This window comes from Canis aureus, chromosome 36, assembly GCF_053574225.1.
Source record: "Canis aureus isolate CA01 chromosome 36, VMU_Caureus_v.1.0, whole genome shotgun sequence".
NCBI lineage: Eukaryota > Metazoa > Chordata > Mammalia > Carnivora > Canidae > Canis > Canis aureus.
In genome coordinates, this window is record NC_135646.1 from 36,618,327 (window position 1) to 36,645,062 (window position 26,736).

Genomic DNA, 26,736 nt, shown 5'->3' on the forward strand with positions numbered 1-26,736 from the left:
TGTGCCAACCATTTTGGCATTTGGGTGACCCAGACAGAGGATCAGATAGCTGCACGTGATATCTGGCTGTGATAGACACACACACACCCAAAACCAACAAAAGTCGGAATCCCCCCAATGTTGTCAAACAGCAGCCGGATGGTTACATACACGACGCTGTGGTCCCCAATAGGATACATAGAAGTCGCTATAAACCATGACTGCAGAGGTACTGGAGGCACGGATATGTGCCTGCTGGGTTTCAAAAAGGAGCACAGAGAGGCAGAAAGCATCCTACGGAAGGGGTGCCCCTCCTAGGAAAGGACATCAGGTCCCTGTGTAGGCTATGGATGGATCTGTCCTCCTCTCTTTCAGCTTCTGGTTTTCCTCCTCTTTTGTTCTTCCTAATTCTAGTTTAGCCTCCACCCTGCATCCAAGACAATGACCAAAGAGGCTTCCTTAAGACATCGCATCCTAAAAGGAGGCTGAGCTTTGGCTACCGAGTTCAGAAATGGTCATTGCCTAGGTGTATGCTGATCCCCCGAACTTGTGGCTTCACGGCTCTTCTCTCCCTGCAGAATGAGGGGAACCACAGGTCTTACAATGAAAGACGCCCACTTCCACTCGGGCGGGACTATCCTTTCTGGAGGACGTCATCTGGGCCAAGTAGTGCAAGCGGGGCGATCAAGAATAGTTCGCAGGTGAGACATAAGCAAACACTTACCTTTGATGTCATGCTTTATTTGTTCATCCATTTATTATTTGTTAAATATTTTCATTTCATGTCCTCTCTATACCCAACATGGAGTTCAAACCCACAACCCTGAGATCAAGATCCCCCAACCAGGCCAGCCAGGCACCCCAGTGCCATGTTTCATAACTCTTTGCTTCCTTGCCTATCTCTGCATCCAACTGGAACATTAAGTCCTTGACGGGAAGCTTTAGTTACCTCCGAATCCTAGAACATTCTCACTGAATCCCAATCCTAGATTGACATTTACCATTGAATAGCACTTTAAATAAATAGTAAAATAACTACCACCGTAAAGGAAATTATCAACTTTTCACGTGTGTGGACCCTGCTCCCTGGGCTCCCAGGGAAGCTATGGTTTCTTTCACATTGATCAGGTCCAAATGACTCCACCACACCTCAAAGCGTGGGCTCAGTTTCTGCCCTGACACATGCAAGACCCCTGCTTCAATTAACATGTATCAATCAATCAAAGAGAGCCTGACCGGCTCTGTGTGGTTCGTAAGAACATGGGACTCTTGTTCTTGGGGTAGCAAATGGAAGCCCCATGTGGGCTGTAGAGATTACAGAAAAATAAAATCTAAAAAAAAGTCAATCAGTTGATCTTGGGGAGACACAGCCCCGGATCCCACAAGGGCAGAGAGCCAACTGACAGTTCTATGCACAATATTATATGCAGCAGTGCACAAAATCTGAACTTTCAGAAGTCTCCTAGAGTGGGGGACACACCAGACTTAAGGTGTTCAGGTGGAGAAGTGGTGGGCAGTCCCTGGAACGACAGGGCGGGCTCAGGATCCCAGGGGTCCCAAGGAAAGTGGTGCCAACTGTTCCCAGGCACAGGAGGAACCCAGCTGAGAGCAGCGCACTCGGGCCAGCTGTCTGCCTTGTGTGGCCATAAGCTGCAAACCCCTGTGCAGTCACGGGGTCCAGTTCCTGGGACAGGCCAGCAAAGGCCAGGAGTGCGAGGACACCCTCCCAGAAGGAAGAGCACAGGTCTCCACCAGGGCAGCCCCTAAAATTTGGAGTTTTATAATTCAGTCACTTGTCTGTGTGGAGGCTGAGAAAATTGAGGCTGTTCCACCTTAAGTTCACTGTTAGCACAAGTACTGCCATCCCAGGTCCCTGTGAATAAGAGCTAAAATTTACATTACTTCAGTTACAGGAAAAAAGGAAAAACAGCTTACAGCTTAAGGTCCCAGAAAGCCCCATATTAGAATGAGAGCAGAGCTCAATGCACTTGAAGGCTTCATATCAAAATGTAAACAGAACTTGAGGAATTGCTCCAGCCCTTCTGGAGGTCCCTGAGACCAGCCCTTAAAACTAAGCTAAAACCCACTTCGGGGTCCCAGTCCCTGCTCCGCTGTGTGGGGTATACTTGGACCCAAGCTCGAGTTTGTAAATCAACCCTTGTGTATTTGCATCGGTGTCGGCTCCTTAGTTGTTTCTCCGATTCGCATTCTTGGGCACAACACCCGCAAGTCCCCTCCCCACCTGGGCTGATCCCCTGTGCCCTCCAACCCAGGCTGACCCTCAGTCACCTCCCGCCCACAGCAGCTCACCACAGCCCCTTACAGAGGTCCCAGGGCCACGGTGGGCACTCTGGCTGTCCCCTGCCTCCCAGGAGAAGAAAGGAGGTTTTGGCAGGACACATTCCCATGGTGGCCCCAGGGCTCCCTGCCCAGGATGGCACCTGGTGACAGGCCGGTATCTGTGTCCCTGACACCGGCTCCTCCTTCCTGTTTTCCTGCAGGAAATGAAGGAGGAGGCCTCCTCTCCTCCAGGGACATCACGCAGATAGACCTGGACATCAACAGGATGTTCAGCAGCCAAATCATTTTTCGGGACTGCTAGAGAGTGGGGTGAGGCTGTTGAGTCAGGGGGCTTCAGGGCCCTGGGGGAGGCCCAGGGGCTTCTGGGTAGGGAACACGGGGCTTAAGAGGCCGGGGGAAGCAACAGCAGCCAGCAACACACTACTGTATGGTAGGGTGACGGGGATAACCCCCGTGCCCCAACCCCCGGGGCTTCGGGGATGAGGAGGTCACTAGGTCGGTGCCTTCAGGGGTTTCCATGGGAGCTGAACCCCAAAGGGGCGAGGGACAGCCTGTGGAGGGCAGTAACGGGACCTGGGGGCCAGGTGGCATGGCCGTGGCTGGAGCAGGACACACATTGATTCCATGAGGGTCCGACAGGTCAGGGTGACACCCACACTCGGTGTTTTATATATATCTAAATTCTATGCATTTGAGACAATTTGAAATTTGTAAACATACATAGTAGGATGACCACCAGATAATGCCCCTGGTCCAGCCAGCGCCCGGCACGGACTACACGGGGCCCCAGGGGCAGGGGTCACAGCAAACTCCAGACAGGGGTCACCTTTATCTGTAGACGTATCCATGTGTGTCTGAGAGAAATTGGATGCCCTGTGTCAGCAGGCCCCCATGTCATCCACCTCATTCCCCACCCCCACACCATCCCCCTTCATCATCATCCCAAATGGCTCTGACCCATTCCATCCCCCTCACACCCATACAGCCCCACACAATCCCCACCCACACTATACCCCCACCATCCACCCTGCACTATACCCCACACTCCACCACCATCATGCCCCTGCCCCCACAACATCCACCCCCACACCATCTGCCCCCAGCAAGGACCCAGTGCAGCTGCACCCTGTGGGACATTCTCAGCCTCACCTCGGTTCTCTGGATACTCTGCTCCCACCAGAAGACCGGGTTTCCCATAGTGTGCCCAGGGGTTGCAGGAAGGAGGGAAGGCAGGGAGTCCCCGACAGGATGGGTGCAGGTGAGTGGTGCAGAAGACCCACTGTGCCCTGCCTCCACCCACTGTCCCTCCTGGAGGGCGGCACACCCTGCATAGGACACCAGCCCCTAACCCAGAGGGACAAGGGCTTGCCTGGCCCCAGGGTCTGTGTGGGCTAGGTTGATTTGAGCCTCCACCAGGCCCAACAGAAAGACTAACGGGATCCAGCCCCCCATGGCCCTGGCCAGCCCGGGATTCTGGCCCCAGGCTGAGAGAGCCCTCCCACAGCTGGATGTGGCCTCTTGGGGACAGGGCGTGCCAAACAGATCCAAGTCGCTGACCTAGGGCAGCCCTGGGGATCCCGGGACACCCCAGGTTGGGCAGAGGGGGGGTAGGCCAGGGGGCCCCACCCGCACCCACAGCAGGAGACAGGCTCCACTAGGTTCTGAGGCCCCAGGGGGCCTGAGACCGGGGTCCAGCTGCCCTGCGGGGACCCAAAGCAGGAGCCCATGAACTGCAGGTCCAGGTCAGGTCTGCTGCCCTCAGAACCGTCTCTCATGCAGAAACCTCAGGACATGAACCCACCCTGAGTCCAAACATGATCCCAGGTGGGGGACTTCAGCACCTGCCCCCGCCCCACATGTGATTCTTGCTCTCCCCTAAAGGACAGAATGTTCTCCCTCCCCAGGGGAAAGCACGCACCCTTGGCTCTGAGCCCCTTTGCTGCAGAAAGTCGATAAAGTGTTGTGGTGCGGAATTGCACAGCCAGCCCGTTTCTGTGTCTCCCAGAACTCTGAGCAGAGGGCTTGGAGAGACCCCAAGAGACGAGGAGGGGGCTACATCCACACCCCAAACAGCCCCTGCAGTGGTGCTGCCTGGCACACACAGCTGACGTACCCACATGCCTTCCAGGGGTACCCAGACGCCAGGGTCAGGCCCTACAGACTTTACTGGGACTCAGCCTGTGCCCAGCAGGCCAGGAGGGGCCGGGACAGAGTGACAGCCAGGGAGCCTCAGGTCACCAGGTTCTGTGGAAGCGACCTGGGAGGTCTGTGCTCCGCCTGTCCAGGGCGCCGGGGCTGGCCGGGTTCCGGGGCACTTCCTCCCCTCCCCGCATCCCCGTGCCTGTGTACCTGGGACACAGAGGGCCTGCAGGGCGGTAGCGTGGCCCTGGAAGGGATGTCAGGACAACAGGCCCTTGTGTTGTGCCCAAGATTGCAAATTCGCAATTCGAATTCGAAACCACCAAGGAGCCCACACTGATGCAAACTCCCGAGGGTTTCTCTACAAGCTGGAGCTTGGGTCCAAGTGCACTGGACACAGAGGAGTAGGGACTTGGACCCCAAGACTAAGAGGTGTAGCAGCTTTATAGGAGCCAGTGGCCCAAGGGAACGCTGAAAGATGCGTAGTCATGTCGGTCCACATGCAGGTGGCCGATTGAATTACTTTTTATCCTATAGTATCGACTTGAACTAGCCTATTACTTTGGTCAGAATTGGCACACAGCTTTGTGGGGCACAAAGCAGGGTTGCATTGTTATGAATGGATTTCGGATTAGGGTGTGCCCAGCGGCTTGAGTCGGGTGGGCCAGTGCCTTAAGCCATAAGTAGGTCATGTGGGGTCATAGGGGAAATGGCCTATGACCATTTGGAGCACAAAATGGAATCAGTCCTGCTCTGCCTGTCCAGGGGTAAGGGATTTTTGTTAAAATTCCTGGGTCCCACACTGCACCTCATGCACGTGGGCCACCCTCACAAGGTGTACTCAGCCTGCACACCTTGTGGTGCTAGATCTCTCACACTAGCATGTTGAGGGAACCCTCCTCGCCTTAGTGAATAGGGGCTGGGTGAGCATGTGGCTCGGCCTGATGGCCAGGCAGCACAGGGGACCAAGAAACCCCAGCCCCGTCCCTACCCAGTCTCCCAAACACAGGCAGTCCCAGGGCTCCCCCCAATGGGCAGCTGGATCCTCAGGAGTTTCCACCAGGGCGGCCCCGAGGTCTGGCTCCCTGCTGGAGAGGCACTGGGGAGAAGAGAAGCAGCCAGCGCATGGCACGACCCACTGCTACACATGGGAATATGGCCAAGCCCGTCCTCCAGCTCAGCTGACCCTCCAGCAGAAAGTCACTGCAAGAGCGAGCCCCGGGTCTGCCAGGAGAGCCTAGCTAGCCGCCCAGCGCCAGCACCAGAAATGATGTTGTGCCAACCATTTCGGCATTTGGGTGACCCAGCCAGAGGATTAGTAGCTGTACATGATAACTGCATGTGATAGACACACACACACCACAAAACCAACAAAAGTCGGAATCCCCCCAATGTTGTCTAACAGCAGCCGGATGGTTACATACACGACGCTGTGTTCCCCAATAGGATACATGAAAGACACAATAAACCACGACTGCAGAGGTGCTGGAGGCATAGAGATGTGCCTGCTGGGTGCCAACAAGGAGCACAGAGGGGCAGGAAGCATCCTACGTAGGGGAGGCCCCTCCTTGGAAAGGACATCATGTCCCTGTGAAGGCTACGGATGGTGAAATCTGTCCTGCTCTCTTTCAGATTCGGGTTTTCCTCCTAAACGCCATTTTCCTCAATCATAAAACCAAAAATTTATTTTATGTTTCTAAATTTCTTTTTATTGGAGTCCAATTTGTATGAATTCTTGCTTCAGCAAGGGTGTCATTCAGGAGAGGAGGAGAGATCATGAATTCCCAAATAGGCAAAATATAAAGGAGTTCATTACCACTTAACATGTCCTGTAAGGAATTTTCAGAGGGACTCTTCTAGTGGGGGGAAAAAAAAGAGAACAAAAGCAACAAAGTGTAGAAAGGACCAGAGAACGTCACCAGAAACTCCAACTCCTCCTGTAACACAAAGGCACAAAGTTCATATCTTTGAATAATCACTCTGAATGCTGATAGACTAAGTGCTGCATTCAAAAGATATAGCGTATCAGAGTGGCTTAAACCACAGGATCCGGGATGCCTGGTTGGCTCAAGGGGTTGAGCATCTGCCTTTGACTCAGGCTGTGATCCTGGAGTCTGGGATCGAGTCCCATATTGGGCTCCTGGTGGGGAGTCTGCTTCTCTTTCTCCCTAATTATCTCTCTCTCTCTCTCTCTCTCTCTCTCTGTCTCTCATAAATAAAGTTGTCATTAAAAAAACAAGATCCATCCTTACCCTGCCTACAAGATGCTCACCTTAGACCTATACACACCAGCAGATTCATAGTCAGGGGAGGGAAAATCATCTACCACGCTAATGGATATCAAACGAAAGCTGGAGGACACATACTTATATCAGACAAACGAGATTTGAATCCAAACACTAGGGGACACCTGGTGGCTCAGTGGTTGAGCATCTGCCTTCACAGGTGTGAATCTGGGATCACAGGATCGAGTCCCACATCGGCCTCCCTTAGGGGAGCCTGACTCTCCCTCTGCCTGTTTCTACCTCTGCTTCTCTGTGTATCTCTCATGAAAAAATGAATAAAATATTTAAATCTCAAAAAGAAAAAACAAATACTGTAAGAAGAGATGAAGAAGAACATTATATCATAATTAAAAAGACTCTCGGGATCCCTGGGTGGTGCAGCGGTTTGGCGCCTGCCTTTGGCCCAGGGCGCGATCCTGGAGACCCGGGATCGAATCCCACGTCGGGCTCCCGGTGCATGGAGCCTGCTTCTCCCTCTGCCTGTGTCTCTGCCTCTCTCTCTCTCTGTGTGTGACTATCATAAATAAATAAAAATAAAAAAAAATAAATAAATAAATAAAAAAAATAAAATAAAAAGACTCTCTATCAAGATCAAACAACTAAATATTTATGCTGCCAACATGGGAGTACCTAAATATAGACACCAATTAACAACAAATGTACAGGAACTCACTGATAATAATACACTGACGGGATTTCAACACCCACTTATGGCAATGGACCGATCGTCTAGCAGAAAATCAACAAGGGAACAATAGCCTTGACACACTGGACCACAGGGACTCAACAGATATAGTCAGAACATTAGATCCGAAAGCAGAATACACATTCCTTTCCAGTGCACATAGGACATTCTCCAGAACAGATCATATCAGGGCCCACAAATCAGCCTTCAACAGGTACAACAGGTACAAGAAGGTTGATAACACACCATGTACATTTTCGGAACACGGCGCTATGAAACTGGAAGTCCACAGTAAGAAAAAATTTGGACAGACCAAAAATATGTTAAGTTTATGATCATCCTACTAGAGAATGAATGCAGTAACCAGGAAATTAAAGAGGAAATTTAAAACAAATGAAAATGAAAACATGTTTCTCCAAACCTCTGGGATGTACCAAAGGCAGTCCTAAGAGGGAAGTACATAGCAATACAGGCCTACCTCAAGAAACAAAAGTCTCCAATACACATCCTAACCCTACACCTGAAGGAGCTGGAAAAGGAATAGCAAACAAAGCCTAAAACCTAAGAAGAAGGGAAAAAATAAAGATGAGAGCAGAAATAAACAATGCAGAAACAACAAAACAGTAGAATGGAGTAACAAAACTAAGAGCTGGTTCTTTAAAATAATTAATAAAATGGATCAAGCCCTAGCCAGCCTTATCAACGAGAAAAGAGAAAAGACCTAAATAAATAAAATCACAAATGAGAGAAGAGAGATCACAATCAACACCAGAAAAATAAGACAATGATAAGGGAATACCATGAAAGATTATACGCTAACAAACTGGGAGACCTGGAAGAAATGGACAAATCCCTGGAAATGTGCAAACGAGCAAAACTGAAATAGGAAGAAATATAAAATATGAACAGACCCATGAGTAACAAAGAAATTGAATCAGCAAGGCACCTGGGTGCCTCAGTGGTTGAGCATCTGCTTTGGTTCAGGTCATGATCCCGGGGTCCTGGGGAATCAAGTCGCACATCAGGCTTCCCACATGGAGCCTCATTTTCCCTCTGCCTATAACTCTGCCTCTCTGTGTCTCTCATGAATATATAAATAAAGGTGCAGCCACTGTGGAAAACAGTCTGGAGGGTCCTCGAGAAGTTAAAAATAGGGGATCCCTGGGTGGCGCAGCTATTTGGCCCCTGCCTTTGGCCCAGGGCGTGATCCGGGAGACCCAGGATTGAATCCCACGTCAGGATCCCGGTGCATGGAATGTGCTTCTCCCTCTGCCTGTGTCTCTCCTCTCTCTCTGTGACTACCATAAAAAAAAATTTAAAAAAAGAAGTTAAAAATAGAGCTACCCTACGATTCCAAAATTGCAAACCCAGGTATTTACCCCGAGAATACAAAAGTAGTTTAGTAGATTCGAAGAGGAACACACAGCCCATTGTTGGTAGCAGCGTTACCAACAACAGCGAAACTGTGTATAGAGTCTAGATGTCCATCGACAGAAGAATGGGCAGAGACGATGTGGTAAATATACACAGTGCGACATCACTCAGTCATCAGAAGGGATGAAATGAAGCCATTTACAATGACGTGGGAGAAGTGGAAGGGACTTATGCTAAATGAACTCACTCAGTCAGAGAAAGACAGATACCAACTACCATACAATTGCATTCACATGTGAATTTTAAGAAACCAAACAAACTGGTAAAGGGGCAGAGGGGGAATGAGAGAAGCAAACAAAAAAACACACTCTTAACCACAGAGATTAAACTAATAAATACCAGGGGAAGGTGGGGGGGATGGGGAATCAGGGGATGGGGATTGTGGAGGTCACTTCTGACCAGTATCAGGCGTTGTATTCAAGGGTTGAATCACTATGGGGTAAAACTGAAACTATATCATACTATGTTTATAAACAGGACTTCAAGTAAAACTTTAAAATAATGATTGGTAGTATAGAGGAAACATGGGCACACAAGAGATAAAATCAGAAAGGAAACTGAAAATCCTAAGAGTCTTTAGAGCCACAAATACCCTCCCCTTAGCTGAGCTCAGGAGAAGCCTGCCATGCCTATTCTCTCCCCAGAGAAGCCTGGATTTTGATTCTCAGGGAAGGCCGCTGACTTGGTGGAGTCAGGCTATCTTTGAACCCAAAACCTAAATAGAGTGCATAAAAATAAACTGCCCAAGATGCTAAGAGTCCCAGTGCAGGCACATGCCAAGACACAAACTCTAACCATACACAGACATAACCCTAACCCTAAACTTAAGCCTAATGTTAACCTAACCCTTAAACAAGAACTATCACTAATCAAAAACCAAACACAAACCCCAAGACCGAAACACATTCACTAAACCTTCCTGCCAACCCTCACCCTAACTCCTAAACCTCTTCTAAACCTTTATCCCTGATGCTTATCTTAAATCTAACCCTAACCCTAACCTCTAACCATAACATTAACTTAATGTACTCAAATCCTATTCCTAACCTTAACCTGTATCCTAACCCTAACCCTCTAATACTAATCCTATCTCATATCCCAAACTGTACCCTAACCCGGACTCTAAAACTAATCCCTAAACCGCTGCCTAACCCTCTCTTACCCTTTTCCAAAACCGTACCCTGACCGTGACCTGACCCTAACCCTAACCCCTAACCAAACTCTAACCCTAATCCTAGCCCTAACCCGTATCCTAAACCTAACCCTCACCCTAACCCTAAACCTAGCCCTAACTTTAACTCTAACCTCTAACGCTAAATCTTAACCCTAATTCACACCCTAACCCCTAACCCTAATTGCAAGCCTAGCCGAACCCTACCTCTAACCATAACCCAAACCCCAACTCTTAACCTCGTGCCCTAATCCCTAAAGTCTAAACCCTAACCCTAACTCTAACTCCTGTCCCTAACCCAAACCCCCATCCTAACTCCTAACCACTGACCCTTACCCTTATCCCTCACCCTAACCTCTAATCTGTAACCCTAAGCATAATCACTATCCCAACATATAACCTAAGCCTAACCACCAACCACCTCCCCTCCCTTGACCCCCATTCATTCTACCCATTCACTTATCCTATGGTTCTGACGAGTCCCTTCTGACATGGATGTGGCCCCCAACGGCGCCTCCAGAGTCCTGCAGGGGGTCCTGAGGAAGCCGGGCTGCTGTGAATGCGGACGTGGCCCCACGTGTTCCAGAGTCACAGTCAGCGGGTACTGAGTACGCCGGGTCTCCTGTCAACGTGGAGTATGCCTCCTCTGGAAGGAGGAGGAACATCCTTCTGGATGCCTCACATCCTCTGGAAGCCTCACAGCAGGTTCTCAGGAGGCCGGGGGCTCCTGTCAGCCTGGACATGGCCCCATGTCCCCTGAAAATTCACCCCGGGTCCTGAGGAGGCTGTGGGTTCCTGTCAGCCTAGACACAGCCCCATGTGTCCCGAAGCCAAAGTGCAGGTCCTGAGGAGGACGGAGGTCCTCTCAGTCTTGACGTGGCCCCACATTTTCCTCAGCCTCACCATAAGACCTGAGGAGGCTGGGGGCTCTTGTCAGAATGGACGTGGTCCCAAATCATCCCAACCGTTCAGTGTGTCCTGAGGAGGCTGGAGACTTCTATCACTGTGGATTCGGCATCCACATATTTCTTAGGCCTCACCACTGGCTATGACAAGGCTGGGGTCTTCTGTCCGCATAGACCCATCCCCATATTTCCCGAAGTCTACACCGGGGGTCCTGAGGACATCAGCGTCCAGTTGTGTGGACGTGGCCCCACATCCTCCTGAAGTGTCACTGCAAATTCTGAGGTGGCAGAGGCTCCTGGCACTGTGGATGTGGCCCCCAGCTTCCAGAAGACTCAACTTATATCCTGAAGGGCCAATTAGCTCCTGCCAGAGTGGAAGCAGTGCCCCATCTTTCACAAGCCTCCCCGCTGGTCCTGAAGAGGTCCAAGGGCTCCTGTCAGGGTGGTTGTGGGCCCACATCTTCCTGAAGCCTCACCGTGTGTCCTGAGGACACCGGGTCTCCTGTCAGCATGAAGACTGCCCAATATCCCCCTGAAGACTCCCTGCAGGTTCTAAGGAGGCTGTGGCTCATCAGCGTGGACATGTCCTCACGTCTTCCTCAGGCCTCCCCAGCACAGGCTGGCTCCTGTTAGTGCAGGCAGACGAGGCCTACTGCACATTCGTGCCCCTTGGGCGATGCCTGGGCTCGGGCGCCCCCTGCGGGATCCTCAGGCACTACAGGAGGCTGTGCAGGAGGCACGTGCCCATCCCCGGGCCGACCTCAGCCTCCTTCCAGGTTCCAGCTGTGGCCTGTAAGCTTTGGAAACGTCCGACTGAAAAGAAGCCCAACACACGGCTTCCCCAAAAATTCTTAAGGAGAAGGAATTGGATCCCTAAGGATGCGAAATGAAATGTGGACCAGACTTCTACCATGTCCTGTAAAACTCACTCAACCCTCTTCCACTGTGGGCGGCACCGCAGGCTGTGCAGACGCCATGGAAACAGTGTGGAGGCTCCACAGGAAGTTACAAATAGAGCCGCCCTGGGACCAGCAGGTGCACGGCCTTAGCTCACCCCGAAGATACAGATGCATGAGACTCGGGGACACCTGCACCCCAATGTCCACAGCAGCCGGGTCCACAGTAGCCACACTGTGGGAAGAGCCTCGGTGCCCTCAGGCAGATGATGGATAAAGAGGATGGAAGATAGATGATGGTCATAGATGATAGATAGTTAGATGATAGGAATGGTACTCAGCTATCAAAGAGAAGAAAATATTGCCATTTGCAATGACGTGGATAGAACTAGAGGAATCATGTTAAGTGAAATAAGTCAGTCAGGAAAGAAAATTACCGTATGGTTGCATTCATAGGTGAAATTAAAGAAGCAAAGCAGATGGGCATCTGTGAAGGGAAGGAAAAACAAATAAGATGAAAACAGAGATGGAGGAAAAAAAGACTCAATCACAGGAAACAAACTGAGGGTCACTGGAGGGGAGGAGAGTGGAGGGACAGGGTAACTGGTAGATGGGCATGAAGGAGGGCACGTGATGTCATGAGCCCTGTTGTTATCTCCAACTGGTGAATCCCTGAATTCTACCTTTGAAAGTATAACACACTATACTGTTAATTAATTGGGTTTAAATTAAATTAAGTTTAAAAAATCAGTTGACAGTATCGGAGTGCATTTTCTTCCAGGCTCTCTATTCTGCTTCTTCAGCTTATGCCAGAACCACACCCCTGTGGGTTTGGTTTGTTTAAGTAGGCTCCATGCCTCGTCCACAGTTCAGCACAGGGCTGGAATTCATGACCCCGAGATCAAGACCAAGGGTGAAGTCAGGAGTCGGATTCTTAACCAATGGAGCCAGCTGGGGCCCGAGAACCACATTGCTTTATCCTGTGTCTCTGTGACATTGTTTGAAATAGGAAAGTGGAGGGAGGGGCAAGATGGCGGAAGAGTAGGGTCCCCAAATCACCTGTCCTCACCAAATAACCTAGATAATCTTCATCATCCTGAAAATCTATGAATTCGGCCTGAGATTTATTTTTTTTTATTTTTATTTTTTTCGGCCTGGGATTTAAAGAGAGACCAGCTGGAATGCAACAGTGATAAGAGTTCGCACTTCTATCAAGGTAGGAAGAGGGGGGAAAAAATAAAGAAACAAAAGGCATCCAAGGGGAGGGGCCCCATGAGGTGCTGGGCTAAGGATAGGGCGAGTGCCCCCAGGACAGGAAAGCTCTGTCCCGGAGAAGCAGGAGCTTCACCAATCTTCCCAGATGGAAAGGCTCCTGAAGGGAGTTGGAGCAGGACGCCAGGATGGTGGGAATGCCCTTGGGCTCCCTGGAACACTAACAGACACCTGCGCACCCAGGAGACTGCACCATACCCCGTTGCTGAGCTCCTTAAAAGACTGCAGGGACCACGGCTGGACCCGGAGCAGCTCGCAGGGGCTCGGGTGGCAGCTCCACATGGAGGGGGCTGCGAGGCCAGGAGCAGCTCGGAGGTGCCTCCGGCAGAGGAAGAGGATCCCTGCAGAGAGGGTTGCGGGGCTCTGGGACCAGCTCAGTGGGGCTTGGGTGGTGGTGCTGCGGAGGCGGCTGTGTGGCCTGGAGGGGGAATCAAAAGCGCAGGCACTGGAGCACAGGGCGCCAGGACACAGCCCAGAATCCGGCCTCCCCCTGGGACAGGCAGACCCTGGGAAGGCCCACAACAGCTAGGATGCTTCGGCCCAGAGCTGAGCAGATCAGCGTCCCCGCCTTGGCACCTCCAGGCCCTGCAGAGGGAGAGCTCCATAGTTACTGTGGGAGCTGAATCCAGGGCTGAGAGCTGCCGACGTCACTGGGATGGTTCCTCTTGGGGCCTCACGGGATAAATGAGCCCTGCACCAGTCAGAGGGCAGAGCAGCTCCCCCAAGAGCTAACACCTGAAAATCAGCACAACAGGCCCCTCTTCCAGAAGACCAGCTAGACGGACAAGTTCCAGGGGAAGTCAAGGGAATTAAGTATACAGAATCAGAAGATACTCCCCGTGGTTTTTTCTTTTCTTTTCTTTTCTTTTCTTTTCTTTTCTTTTCTTTTCTTTTCTTTTCTTTTATTTATTTTCTTTTCTTTTATTTCTTTTTGATTTGTTTGCATCCCCCACCCTTTATTCCTTTCTTTCTTTTTCTTTCTCTTTTTCTTATCTTTTTTTTTCTTCCTTTTCTCTTTTTCTCTTTTCTTTCCTCTCTCTCTCTCTCTCTTTTTCTCCTTTTCCCAATACAACTTGTTTTTGGCTACTCTGCACTGAGCAAAATGACTAGAAGGAAAACCTCACCTCAAAAGAAAGAAACACTCCTCTCTCCTAAGAGTTACAAAATACGGATTACAATTCAATGTCAGAAAGCTAATTCAGAAGCACTTATACAGCTACTGGTGGCTTTAGAAAAAAGCATAAAGGACTCAGGAGACTTCATGACTGCAGAATTTAGATCCAATCAGGCAGAAATTAAAAATCAATTGAATGAGATGCAATCCAAACTAGAAGTCCTAACGACGAGGGTAAACGAGGTGGAAGAACGAGTGAGTGACATAGAAGCCAAGTTGATGGCAAAGAGGGAAACTGAGGAAAAAAGAGTCAGACAATTAAAAGACAAGGAAGACAGATTAAGGGAAATAAACGACAGCCTGAGGAAGAAAAACCTACGTGTAATTGGGAGTCCCGAGGGCGCCGAAAGTGACAGAGAGCCAGAATATGTATTTGAACAAATCCTAGCTGAAAACATTCCTAATCTGTGAAGGGAAACAGGCATTCAGATCTAGGAAATAGAGAGATCCCCCCCCTAAAATCAATAAAAACCATCAACACCTCGACATTTAATAGTAAAGCTTGCAAATTCCAAAGATAAAGAGAAGATCCTTAAAGCAGCAAGAGACAAGAAATCCCTGACCTTTATGGGGAGGAGCATTAGGGTAACAGCAGACCACTCCAGAGAGAACTGGCAGTTCATAAAGGGCTGGCAGGATATATTCAGGGTCCTCAATGAGAAGAACATGCAACCAAGAATACTTTATCCAGCAAGGCTCTCATTCAAAATGGAAGGAGAGATAAAGAGCTTCCAAGACAGGCAGGAACTGAAAGAATATGTGACCTCCAAACCAGCTCTGCAAGAAATTTTAAAGGGGACTCTTAAAATTCCCCTTTAAGAAGAAGTTCAGTGGAACAATCCACAAAACAAGGACTGAATAGATATCATGATGACACTAAACTCATATCTGTCGATTAGTAACTCTGAATGTGAACAGGCTTAATGACCCCATCAAAAGACGTAGGGTTTCAGACTGGATAAAAAAGCAGGACCCATCTATTTGCTGTCTACAAGAGACTCATTTTAGACAGAAGGACACCTACAGCCTGAAAATAAAAGGTTGGAGAACCATTTACCATTCAAATGGTCCTCAAAAGAAAGCAGGGGTAGCCATCCTTATATCAGATAAACTAAAATTTACCCCGAAGACTGTAGTGAGAGATGAAGAGGGACACTACATCATACTTAAAGGATCTATCCAACAAGAGGACATAACAATCCTCTACATATATGCCCCGAATGTGGGAGCTCCCAAACATTTAAATCAATTAATAACCAAAGTAAAGAAATACTTAGATAATAATACACTTATACTTGGTGACTTAAGTCTAGCCTTTTCTATACTCAATAGGTCTTCTAAGCACAACATCTCCATAGAAATGAGAGCTTTAAATGATACAATGGACCCGATGGATTTCACAGAAATCTACAAAACTTTACATTCAAACTCAACTGAATACACATTCTTTTCAATTTCAAGTGCACATGGAACTTTCTCCAGAATAGACCACATAATGGGTCACAAATCGAGTCTGAACCAATACCAAAAGATTGGGATCGTCCCCTGCATATCATCAGACCATAATGCCTTGAAATTAGAACTAAATCACAACAAGAAGTTTGGAAGGACCTCAAACACGTGGAGGTGAAGGACCATCCTGCTAAAGATGAAAGGGTCATAGGAAATTAAGGAAGAATTAAAAAGATTCATGGAAACTAATGAGCATGAAGAGACAACCATTCAAAATCGTTGGAATGCAGCAAAAGCAGTCCTAATAGGGAAATACATCGCAATACAAGCATCCATTCAAAAACTGGAAAGAACTCAAATACAAAAGCTAACCTTACTCATAAAGGAGCTAGAGAAAACACAGCAGATAGATCCTACACCCAACAGAAGAAGAGAGTTACTTAAAATTCGAGCAGAACTCAAGGAAATCGCGACCTAAAGAAATGTGGAACAGATCAACAGAACCGGGAATTGGTTCTTTGAAAGAATTAATAAGATACCTAAAGCATTAGCCAGCCTTATTAAAAAGAAGAGAGAGAAGACTCAAATTAATTAAATCATGATGAGAAAGGAGAGATCACTACCAACACCAAGGAAATACAAATGATTTTAAAAACATATTATGAACAGTTATACGCCAAAAAATTAGGCAATCTAGAATAAATGGACACTTACCTGGAAAGCCAGAAACTACCAAAACTGGAACAGGAAGAAATAGAAAACCTGAACAGACCAATAACAAGGGAGGAAATTGAGCACTCATCCCAAAATTCCCAAGACACAAAACACCAGGGCCAGATGGCTTCCCAGGGGAATTCTAAAAAACTTTAAAGAAGAAACCATACCTATCCTACTAAAGCTGTTTGGAGAGATAGAAAGAGATGGAGTACTTCCAAATTCATCCTATGAAGCCAGCATCACCTTAATTCCAAAACCAGACAAGGACCCCACCATAAAGGAGAATACAGACCAATATCCCTTATGAACATGGATGCAAAAATTCTCAACAAGATACTAGCCAATAGGATCCAACAATACATTAAGAATATTATTCACCATGACCAAGTATGATTTATCCCCGGGACACAAGGCTGCTTCAACACTCGTAAAACAATCAATGGGATTATCATATCAGCAAGAGAAAAACCAAGAACCATATGATCCTCTCATTAGACGCAGAGAAAACACTTGACAAAATAGAGCATCCATTCCTGATCAAAACCCTTCAGAACATAGGGATAGAGGGAACATACCTCGACATCTTAAAAGCCATCCAGGAAAAGACCAAAGCAAATATCATTCTCAATATGGAAGCCCTGAGAGTATTTCCCCTAAGATCAGGAACAAGACAGGGATGTCCACTCTCACCACTGCTATTGAACATAGTAATGGAAGTCCTAGCCTCAGCAATCAGACAACAAAAAGAAATAAAGGCATTCAAATTGGCAAAGAAAAAGTCAAACACTCCCTCTTCACCAATGACATGATACTCTACCTAGAAAACCCAAAACCGTCCCCCAAAAGATTGCTACAACTCATACAACAATTTGGTAGCGTGGCAGGATACAAAATCAATGCCCAGAAATGAGTGGCATTTCTATACACTAACAATGAGGCTGAAGAAAGAGAAATTGAGGAGGCAATCTCATCTACAATTGCACCCAAAAACATAAGATACCTAGGAATAAACCTAACCAAGGAGGTAAATGATCTCAACCATAAACACTATAGAACGCTACTGAAAGAAATTGAGGAAGACACAAAGAGATGGAAAAATATTCCATGCTCATCGATTGGCAGAATTAATATTGTGAAAAAGTCAATGTTACCCAGGGCAATGTACACGTTTAATGCAATCCCAATTAAAATAGCATGGACTTTCTTCAGAGAGTTAGAACAAACTATTTTAATATTGGTGTGGAATCAGGAAAGACTCCGAATAGCCAGGGGAATTTTAAAAAAGAAAACCATATCTGGGGGCATCACAATGCCAGATTTCAGGGTGTACCACAAAGCTGTGGTCACCAAGACAGTGTGGTACTGCCACAAAAACAGACTCATAGATCAATGGAACAGAATAGAGAACCCAGAAGTGGACCCTGAACTTCATGGTCAACTGATATTCGATAAAGGAGGAAAGACTATCCATTGGAAGAAAGACAGTCTCTACAATATATGGTGCAGGGAAAATGGACATCCACAGTCAGAAGAATGAAACTAGACCACTCTCTTTCACCATACAGAAAGATAAACTGAAAATGGATGAACGATCTCAATGTGAGACAAGAGTCCATCAAAATCCTAGAGGAGAGCACAGGCAACACCCTTTTTGAACTCGGCACAGTAAATTCTTGCAAGATAAATCCATGAAGGCAAAAGAAACAAAAGCAAAAATGAACTATTGGTACTTCATTCAGATAAGATGCTTTTGCACAGCAAAGGATACAGTCAACAGAACTAAAACACAACCTAAAGAATAGGAGAATATATATGCAAAAGACGTATCAGATAAAGGGCTAGTTTCCAAGATCTATAAAGAACGTTTTAAACTCAAACCCAAGGAAACAAACAATCCAATCATGAAATGGACAAAAGACATGAAGAGAAATCTCACAGAGGAACACAAAGACATGGCCAACAAGCCCATGAAAACATGCTCTGCATCACTTGCATACAGGGAAATACAAATCAAAACCACAATGAGATACCACCTCACACCAGTGAGCATGGGGGAAATTAACAAGGCAGGAAACCACAAATGTTGGAGAGGATGCGGAGAAAAGGGAACACTCTTACACTGTTGGTGGGAATGTGATCTGGTGCAGCCACTCTGGAAAACTGAGTGGAGGTTCCTCAAAGAGATAAAAAATTTACTTGCCCGACAACCCAGCAATTGCACCTTTGGGGATTTACCCCAAAGACTCAGATTCAGGGAAACGCCAGGACTCCTGCACCCCAATGTTTATAGCAGAATATCCACAATAGCCAAACTGTGGAAGGAGCCTTGGTGTCCATTGAAAGATGAATGTGTAAAGAAGATGAGGTTTATGTATAAAATGGAATATTATTTAGGCATTAGAAACGACAAATACCCACCATTTGCTTCAACATGGATGAAACTGGAGGGTACTATGCTGAGTAAAGTAAGTCAATCAGAGAAGGACAAACAGTGTATGTTCTCATTCATTTGGAGAATATAAATAATAGTGAAATGGAATATAAGGGAATGGAGACGAAATGTGAGGGAAATATCAGAATAGGAGACAGAAAATAAAGACTCCTAACTCTGGGAATCGAACTAGGGGTGGTGGAAGGGGAGGTGGGCGGGGGTTGGGGGTGACTGGGTGAGGGGCACTGAGGGGGGCAGTTGACGGGATGAGCACTGGGTGTTATTCTGTATATTGGTAAATTGAACACAAATAAAAAATTAACTTATTAAAAAAAAGATTCATGGAAACTAATGAGAATGAAGATACAACTGTTCGAAATCTTTGGGATGCAGCACAAGCAGTCCTAAGGGGGGAATACATCGCAATAGAAACCTCCATTCAAAAACTAAAGAACTCAAATACAAGCTAACCTTACACATAGAGGAGCTAGGGAAAAAACAGCAGATAGATCCTACACCCAAGAGAAGAAGATAGTTATTTAAGATTTTAGCAGAACTCAATGAAATCGAGACCATAAGACCTGTGGAACAGAATAACAACAAAAATCCAGGAGTTGGTTTTTTGAAAGAATTAATAACATACATAAGCCATTAGTAAGCCTTATTAAAAAGAAGAGAGAGAAGATTCAAATTAATAAAATCATGAAAGAGAAAGGAGAGATCACTACCAACACCAAGGAAATACAAACGATTTTAAAAACATATTATGAACAGGTATATGCCAACAAATTAGGACATCTAGAGATATGGACGCATTCCTGGAAAACCAGAAACTACAAAAACAGGAACAGGAAGAAATAGAAAACCTGAAGAGGCCAATAACCAGAGAGGAAATTGAAGCAGTGATCAAAAACCTCCCAAGACACAAAAGTCCAAGGCCAGATGGCTTCCCAGGGAATTTCTATCAAACGTTTAAAGAAGGAAACATACCTATTCTACTAAAGCTGTTTGGAAAGATAGAAAGAGATGGAGTACTTCCAAATTCGTTCCATGAGACCAGCATCACCTTAATTTCAAAACCAGACAAAGACTCCACCAAAAAGGAGAATTACAGACCAATATCCCTGATGAACATGAATGCAAAAATTCTCACAAGATACTAGCCAATAGGATCCAACAATACATTAAGAAAATTATTCACCATGACCAAGTAGGATTTATCCCCGTGACACAAGGCTGGTTCAACACTAGAAAATAATCAATGTGATTCATCATATCACCAAGAGAAAAACCAAGAACCATATGATCCTCCAATTAGATGCAGAGAAAGCATTTGACAAGATAGAGCATCCGTTGCTGATCAAAACACTTCAGAGCGCAGGGATAGAGGGAACAATCCTCGACATCTTAAAAGCCATCTACGAAAAGCCCACAACAAATGTCATTCTCCATTGGGAAGCATTGGGAGCCTTTCCCCTAAGATCAGGAACAAGACAGGATGTCCACTCTCACCACTGCTATTCAACATAGTACTGGAAATCCTAGCCTCAGCAATCAGACAACAAAAAGACATTAAAGGCATTCATATTGGCCAAGAAGAAGTCAACTCACCCTCTTCACCGATGACATGATACTCTACCTAGAAAACCCAAAAGCCTCCACCCCAAGATAGCTAGAACTCATACAGAAATTTCGTAGTGTGGCAGGATACAAAATCAATGCCCAGAAATCAATGGCATTTCTATACATTAACAAAGAGACTGAAGAAAGAGAAATTGAGGAGTCAATCTCATTTACAATTGCACCCAAAAGCATAAGATACCTAGGAATAAACCTAACCAATGAGGTAACGGATCTCAACCATAAACACTATAGAATGCTACTGAAAGAAATTGAGGAAGACACAAAGAGATGGAAAAATATTCCATGCTCATGGATTGACAGAATTAATATTGTGAAAATGTCAATGTTACCCAGGGCAATGTACACGTTTAATGCAATCCCTATCAAAATCCCATGGACTTTCTTCAGAGAGTTAGAACAAACAATTTTAAGATTTGTGTGGAATCAGGAAAGACTCCGAATAGCCAGGGGAATTTTAAAAAAGAAAAACATATCTGGGGGCATCAGAATGGCAGATTTCAGGTACCATTAAAAGTTGTGGTCATCAATACTGTGTGGAACTGGCACAAAAACAGACACATAGATCAATGGAACAGAATAGAGAACCCAGAAGTGGACTTTGAACTTTATGGTCAACTAATATTCGATAAAGTAGGAAAGACTATCCATTGGAAGAAAGACAGTCTCTTCAATAGATGGTGGTGGGAAAATTGGACATCCACATGCAGAAGAATGAAACTAGAGCACTCTCTTTCACCATACACAAAGATAAACTCAAAATGGATGAAAGATCTAAATGTGAGACAAGAATCCATCAAAATCCAAGAGGAGAACACAGGCAACACCCTTTATGAACTCGGCCACAGTAAATTCTTGAAAGGTACATTCACGAAGGCAAAAGAAAAAAAGCAAAAATCAACTATTGGGACTTCATCAAGATAAGAAGCTTTTGCACAGCAAAGGATACAGTCAACAAAACTAAAAGACAACCTACAGAATGGGAGAAGATATTTGCAAAAGACGTATCAGATAAAGGGCTAGTTTCCAAGATCTATAAAAAACTCTTAAACTCAACACCAAAGGAACAAACAATCCAATAATGAAATGGGCAAAAGACATGAACAGAAATCTCACAGAGGAAGACATAGAAATGGCCAACATGCACATGAGAAAATGCTCTGCATTACTTGTCTCAGGGAAATACAAATCAAAACTACAATGAGATACCACCTCACACCAGTGAGAATGGGGAAAATTAACAAGGCAGGAAACCATAAATGTTGGAGAGGATGCTGAGAAAAGGGAACCCTCTTACACTGTTTCTGGGAATGTGAACTGGTGCAGCTAATCTGGAAAACTGTGTGGAGGTTCCTCAAAGAGTTAAAAATAGACCTGCCCTAAGACCCAGCAATTGCAGTGTTGGGGATTTACCCAAAGTATTCAGATGCAATGAAACGCCAGGACACCTGCACCCCAAAGTTTTTAGCAGGAATGTCCACAATAGCGAAACTGTGGATGGAGCCATTGTTTCCATCGAAAGATGAATGGATAAAGAAGATGTGGTTTATGTATACAATGGAATATTACTCAGCCAGTAGAAATGACAAATACCCACCATTTGCTTCAACATGGATGGAACTGGAGGGTATTATGCTGAGTGAAGTAAGTCAATTGGAGAAGGACAAACATATGTTCTCATTCAATTGGTTAATATAAATAATAGTGAAAGGGAATATAAGGGAATGGAAAGAAATGTGTGGGAAATATCAGAAAGGGAGACAGAACATAAATACTCCTAACTCTGAGAAAGGAACTAGGGATACTTTAAGGGGAGGAGGGATGGGGTTACGTTTGAATGTTTGAAGGGCACTGAGGGGGGTCCTTGCAGAGATGAGCACTGGGTGTTATTCTGTATGTTGGTAAATTGAACACCATAAATAATAAATTTATTTTTTTTAAAAAGTTCAAACAACTAAATATTTATGTTGCCAACATGGGAGTACCTAAATATAGAAACCAATTAACAACAAACGTATAGAAAGTCACTGATAATAATACAATGACAGGGGATTTTAACACCTACTTATGCAATGGACCTATCATCTATACAGAAAATCAACAAGGGAAAAATAGCCTTGACACACTGGACCACAGGGACTCAACAGATATAGTCTGAACATTTTAACCTAAAGCAGAATACACACTCCTTTCAATTGCACATGGGACATTCTCCAGAACAGATCATGTCATGGGCCACAAATCAGGCTTCAACAGGTACAACAGGTACAAGAAAGTTGATATCACACCCTGTACATTTTTGGACCACGATGTTATGAAACTCGAAGTCGACAGTAAGAAAAAATTTGGACAGACCAAAAATACGTGGAGATTATGAACATCCTACTAGAGAATGAATGGAGCAACCAGGAAATTAAAGAGGAAATTTAAAACAAATGAAAATGAAAACATGTTTCTCCAAACCACTGGGATGTAACAAAGGCAGTCCTGAGAGAGACGTACATAGCAATACAGGCCTACCTCAATAAAGAAGAAGTCTCCAATACACAACCTAACCCTACACCTTAAGGAGTTGAAAAAGGAATAGCAAACAAAGCCTAATGCCTATAGAAGAGGGGGAAAATAAAGATGAGAGGATCAATAAACAATACAGAAACAACAAAGCAGTAGAATGGAATAAAGAAACAAAGAGATGGTTCTTCAAAATAATCAAGAAAATGGATCAAGCCCTAGCCAGCCTTATCAACAAGAAAACAGAAAAGACCTAGATAAATAAAATCAAAAATGAGAGAAGAGAGATCACAATCAACACCAGAAAAATTAGACAATTATAAGGGAATACTTTGAAAGATTAAACGCTAACATACTGGGAGACCTGGAAGAAATGGACATTTCCCCAGAAATGTGCAAACGAGCAAAACTGAAATAGGAAGAAATAGAAAATGTGAACAGACCCATAACTAGCAAAGGAATTGAATCAGCAGGGCACCTGGGTGCCTGAGTGGTTGAGCATGTGCTTTGGCTCAGGTCATGACCCCGGGGTCCTAGGGAATCAAGTCCTACATCAGGCTCCCCGCATGGAACCTCAATTTCCCTGTGTCTATACCTCTGCCTCTCTGTGTCTCTCATGAATCCATAAATAAATCTTTAAAAAATGAAAAAAGATAAAATGATGAGAAAGTACCCAAATAAAATCACAAATGAGAAAAGAGATATAACAACCAACACTAGAGAAATACAAACGATTATAAGAGAACATTATGAAAAAATATATGCCAGCAACCTAGAACCTGGAAGAAATAGATCAATTCCTAGAAATATATAACATAGTAAAAATGAAAAAGGAAGAAATAAGACTTGAACAGACAGATAACCAGCTAAGAAATTGAATCACTAATCAAGGATCTCCCAACAGGAGACGCTTAGATCAATAGAACAGAAAGGAAAGACGAAACAAGATACAAAACTGTAACTCTATGATCCAATAATCGACAACAAGGCTGGAAAGAATATCCAAAGCACAAAGACAGTCTCTTCAACAAACCCTAACCCTGACCCCAGGATAAGAACAAATGGTGCTGGGAAAACCAGGCAGCCACATGCAGAAGAATGAAGCTGGACCACTTTCTTACACCATATATATAAAAAATAAATTCAAAATGGATAAAAGACCTAAATGTGAGACCTGAAACCATACTAAGAAGAAAAGATAGCAAACGTCTTTGACATTTACCATTGGATCCTCTTTCTAGATATGCCTCTAAGGTGAGGGAAACAAAAGCAAAAATACTATTGGGACTTCATCAAATTGAAAAGCTTCCACAAAGTGAAGGAAACAACCAAACCTAAAAGGGAACATACAAAATGAGAGGAGATATTTGTAAACAACACATCCAATAAAGATTTAGTATCCAAAATACATAAAGGAAATATAAATCTCAGCCTCCTAAACACAACTTATCCAACTGCCAATGGGCAGAAGACACGAATGGACTTTGTCTCTGACAAGACATCCAGATGGCCATGAGACACATGGAAAAACACTCAGCGTCACCCATCAACAGGGAAATGCAAACCAAAACCACAATGAGATGTCACCTGACAGCCATCATAATGGCTAAAGTTAAGAACAGAAGAAACAACAGGTGTCGTTGAGGCTATGGAGAAGAGCGAGGCCTCTTACACCCCTGGTGGGCAGGCGAACAGGTGCAGCCACTGTGGAAAACACTGTGAAGGGTCCTCGAGAAGTTGAAAATAGGGGATCCCAGGGTGGCTCAGCCGTTTGGCACCTGCTTTTGGCCCATGTCGCGATCCTGGAGAACTGGGATCGAATTCCACGTCAGACTCACAGTGCACGGAGCCTGCTTCTCCCTCTGCCTGTGTCTCTGCCTCTCTCTCTGTGACTATCATAAAAACAATTTTTTAAAAACGTTAAAAATAGAGCTACACTACGATTCCAAAATTGCACAGCTAGGTATTTACCCCAAGGATACAGAAGTTGTTTAGTAGATTCAAAGAGGAACACGCAGCCCAGTGTTTGTAGCAGCATTATCAACAAGAGCCAAACTGTGGATACAGCCCAGATGTCCATGGACAGATGAATGGGCCGAGACGATGTGGTTAATGTACACCCTGCGGCATCACTCGTTCATCAGAAGGGATGAAATGAAGCCATTTACAATGACGTGGGAGAAGTGGAAAGGACATATGCTAAATGAACTCAGTGAGAGGAAGACGTATACCAAATACCATACAATTGTATTCACATGTGAATTTTAAGAAACCAAACAAACTGGCAAAGGGGCAGAGGGGGGGATGAGAGAAGCAAATAAAAAAAACACACTCTTGGGATCCCTGGGTGGCGCAGCGGTTTGGCGCCTGCCTTTGGCCCAGGGCGCGATCCTGGAGACCCGGGATCGAATCCCACGTCGGGCTCCCGGTGCATGGAGCCTGCTTCTCTCTCTCCTGTGTCTCTGCCTCTCTCTCTCTCTGTAACTATCATAAATAAATAAAAAATTTAAAAAAAAATTTAAAAAAAACACACTCTTAACCACAGAGAATAAACTAATAAATACCAGAGGAAGGTGAAGGGGATGGGGAACCAGGCGATGGGGATAGTGGAGAGCACCTGTGACCAGTACCAGGCGTTGTATCCAAGGGTTGAATCACCTTGTGGTAAACCTGAAACTATATCATACTGTGTTTACAAAGAGGAATTCAAATAAAACTTTAAAATAATAATTGGTAGTATTGATGAAACATGTGTGCACAAGAAATAAAATCAGAAAGGCAAAGGAAAATCCAAATAAAGAGTCTTTAGAGTCACAAATCCCCTCCTTAGCTCAGCTCGGGAGAAGCCTGCCATGTCTATTCTGACCCCAGCAGAAGCCTGGATTTTGATTTTCTGGGGAGGCCACTGACTTGGTGGAGTCAGGCTATCTTTGAACCCAAAACCTAAATAGAGAGCAAAAAACTAAACTGCCCAAGATACTAGGAGTCCCACTGCAGGCACATGCCAGGACCCAAACTCTAACCATACCCAGATATAACCCTAACCCTACACTTAAGCCTAATGTTGACCTAACCCTTAAACAAGACCTATCACTAATCGAAAACCAAATACAAACCCCAAGACCGAAACACATTCACTGAACCTTCCTGCCAAACCTCAACCTAACTCCTAAACCTATTCTAAACCCTTAACCCTGACCGCTACCTTAAATCTAACTCTAACCCTAAACCTAATCTCTAAACCTAAATTGAACTTAATTTACTCAAACCCTATTCCTGACCTTAACCTGTACCCTAACCCTAACCCTCTAATACTAATCCTATCTCATACCCCAAACTGTACCCTAACCCATACCCTAAAACTAACCCCTAACCCACTCCCTTAACGTATTTCTTACTCTCTTCAAAATCTGTACCCTGACCCTGACCTGTCCCTAACCCTAACCCCTAACCAAACAATAACCCTAACCCTTGTCCTAAACCCTATCCTAACACTAACCCGCGCCCTAATTCTAAACCTAGCCCTAACTATAACCCTAGCCCCTCACCCTAAACCCTAACCCTAACTCACACCCTAACCCCTAACCCTAACTGAAAACCTAAGCCCAACCCTAACTCTAACCATAACACTAACCCCAACTCCTAACCTCCTGCCCTAATCCCTAGAGCCTAAACCCTAATCCTAACACTAAATCCTGTCCCTTACCCTAACCCCCATCCTAACTCTTAACTACTGACCATTA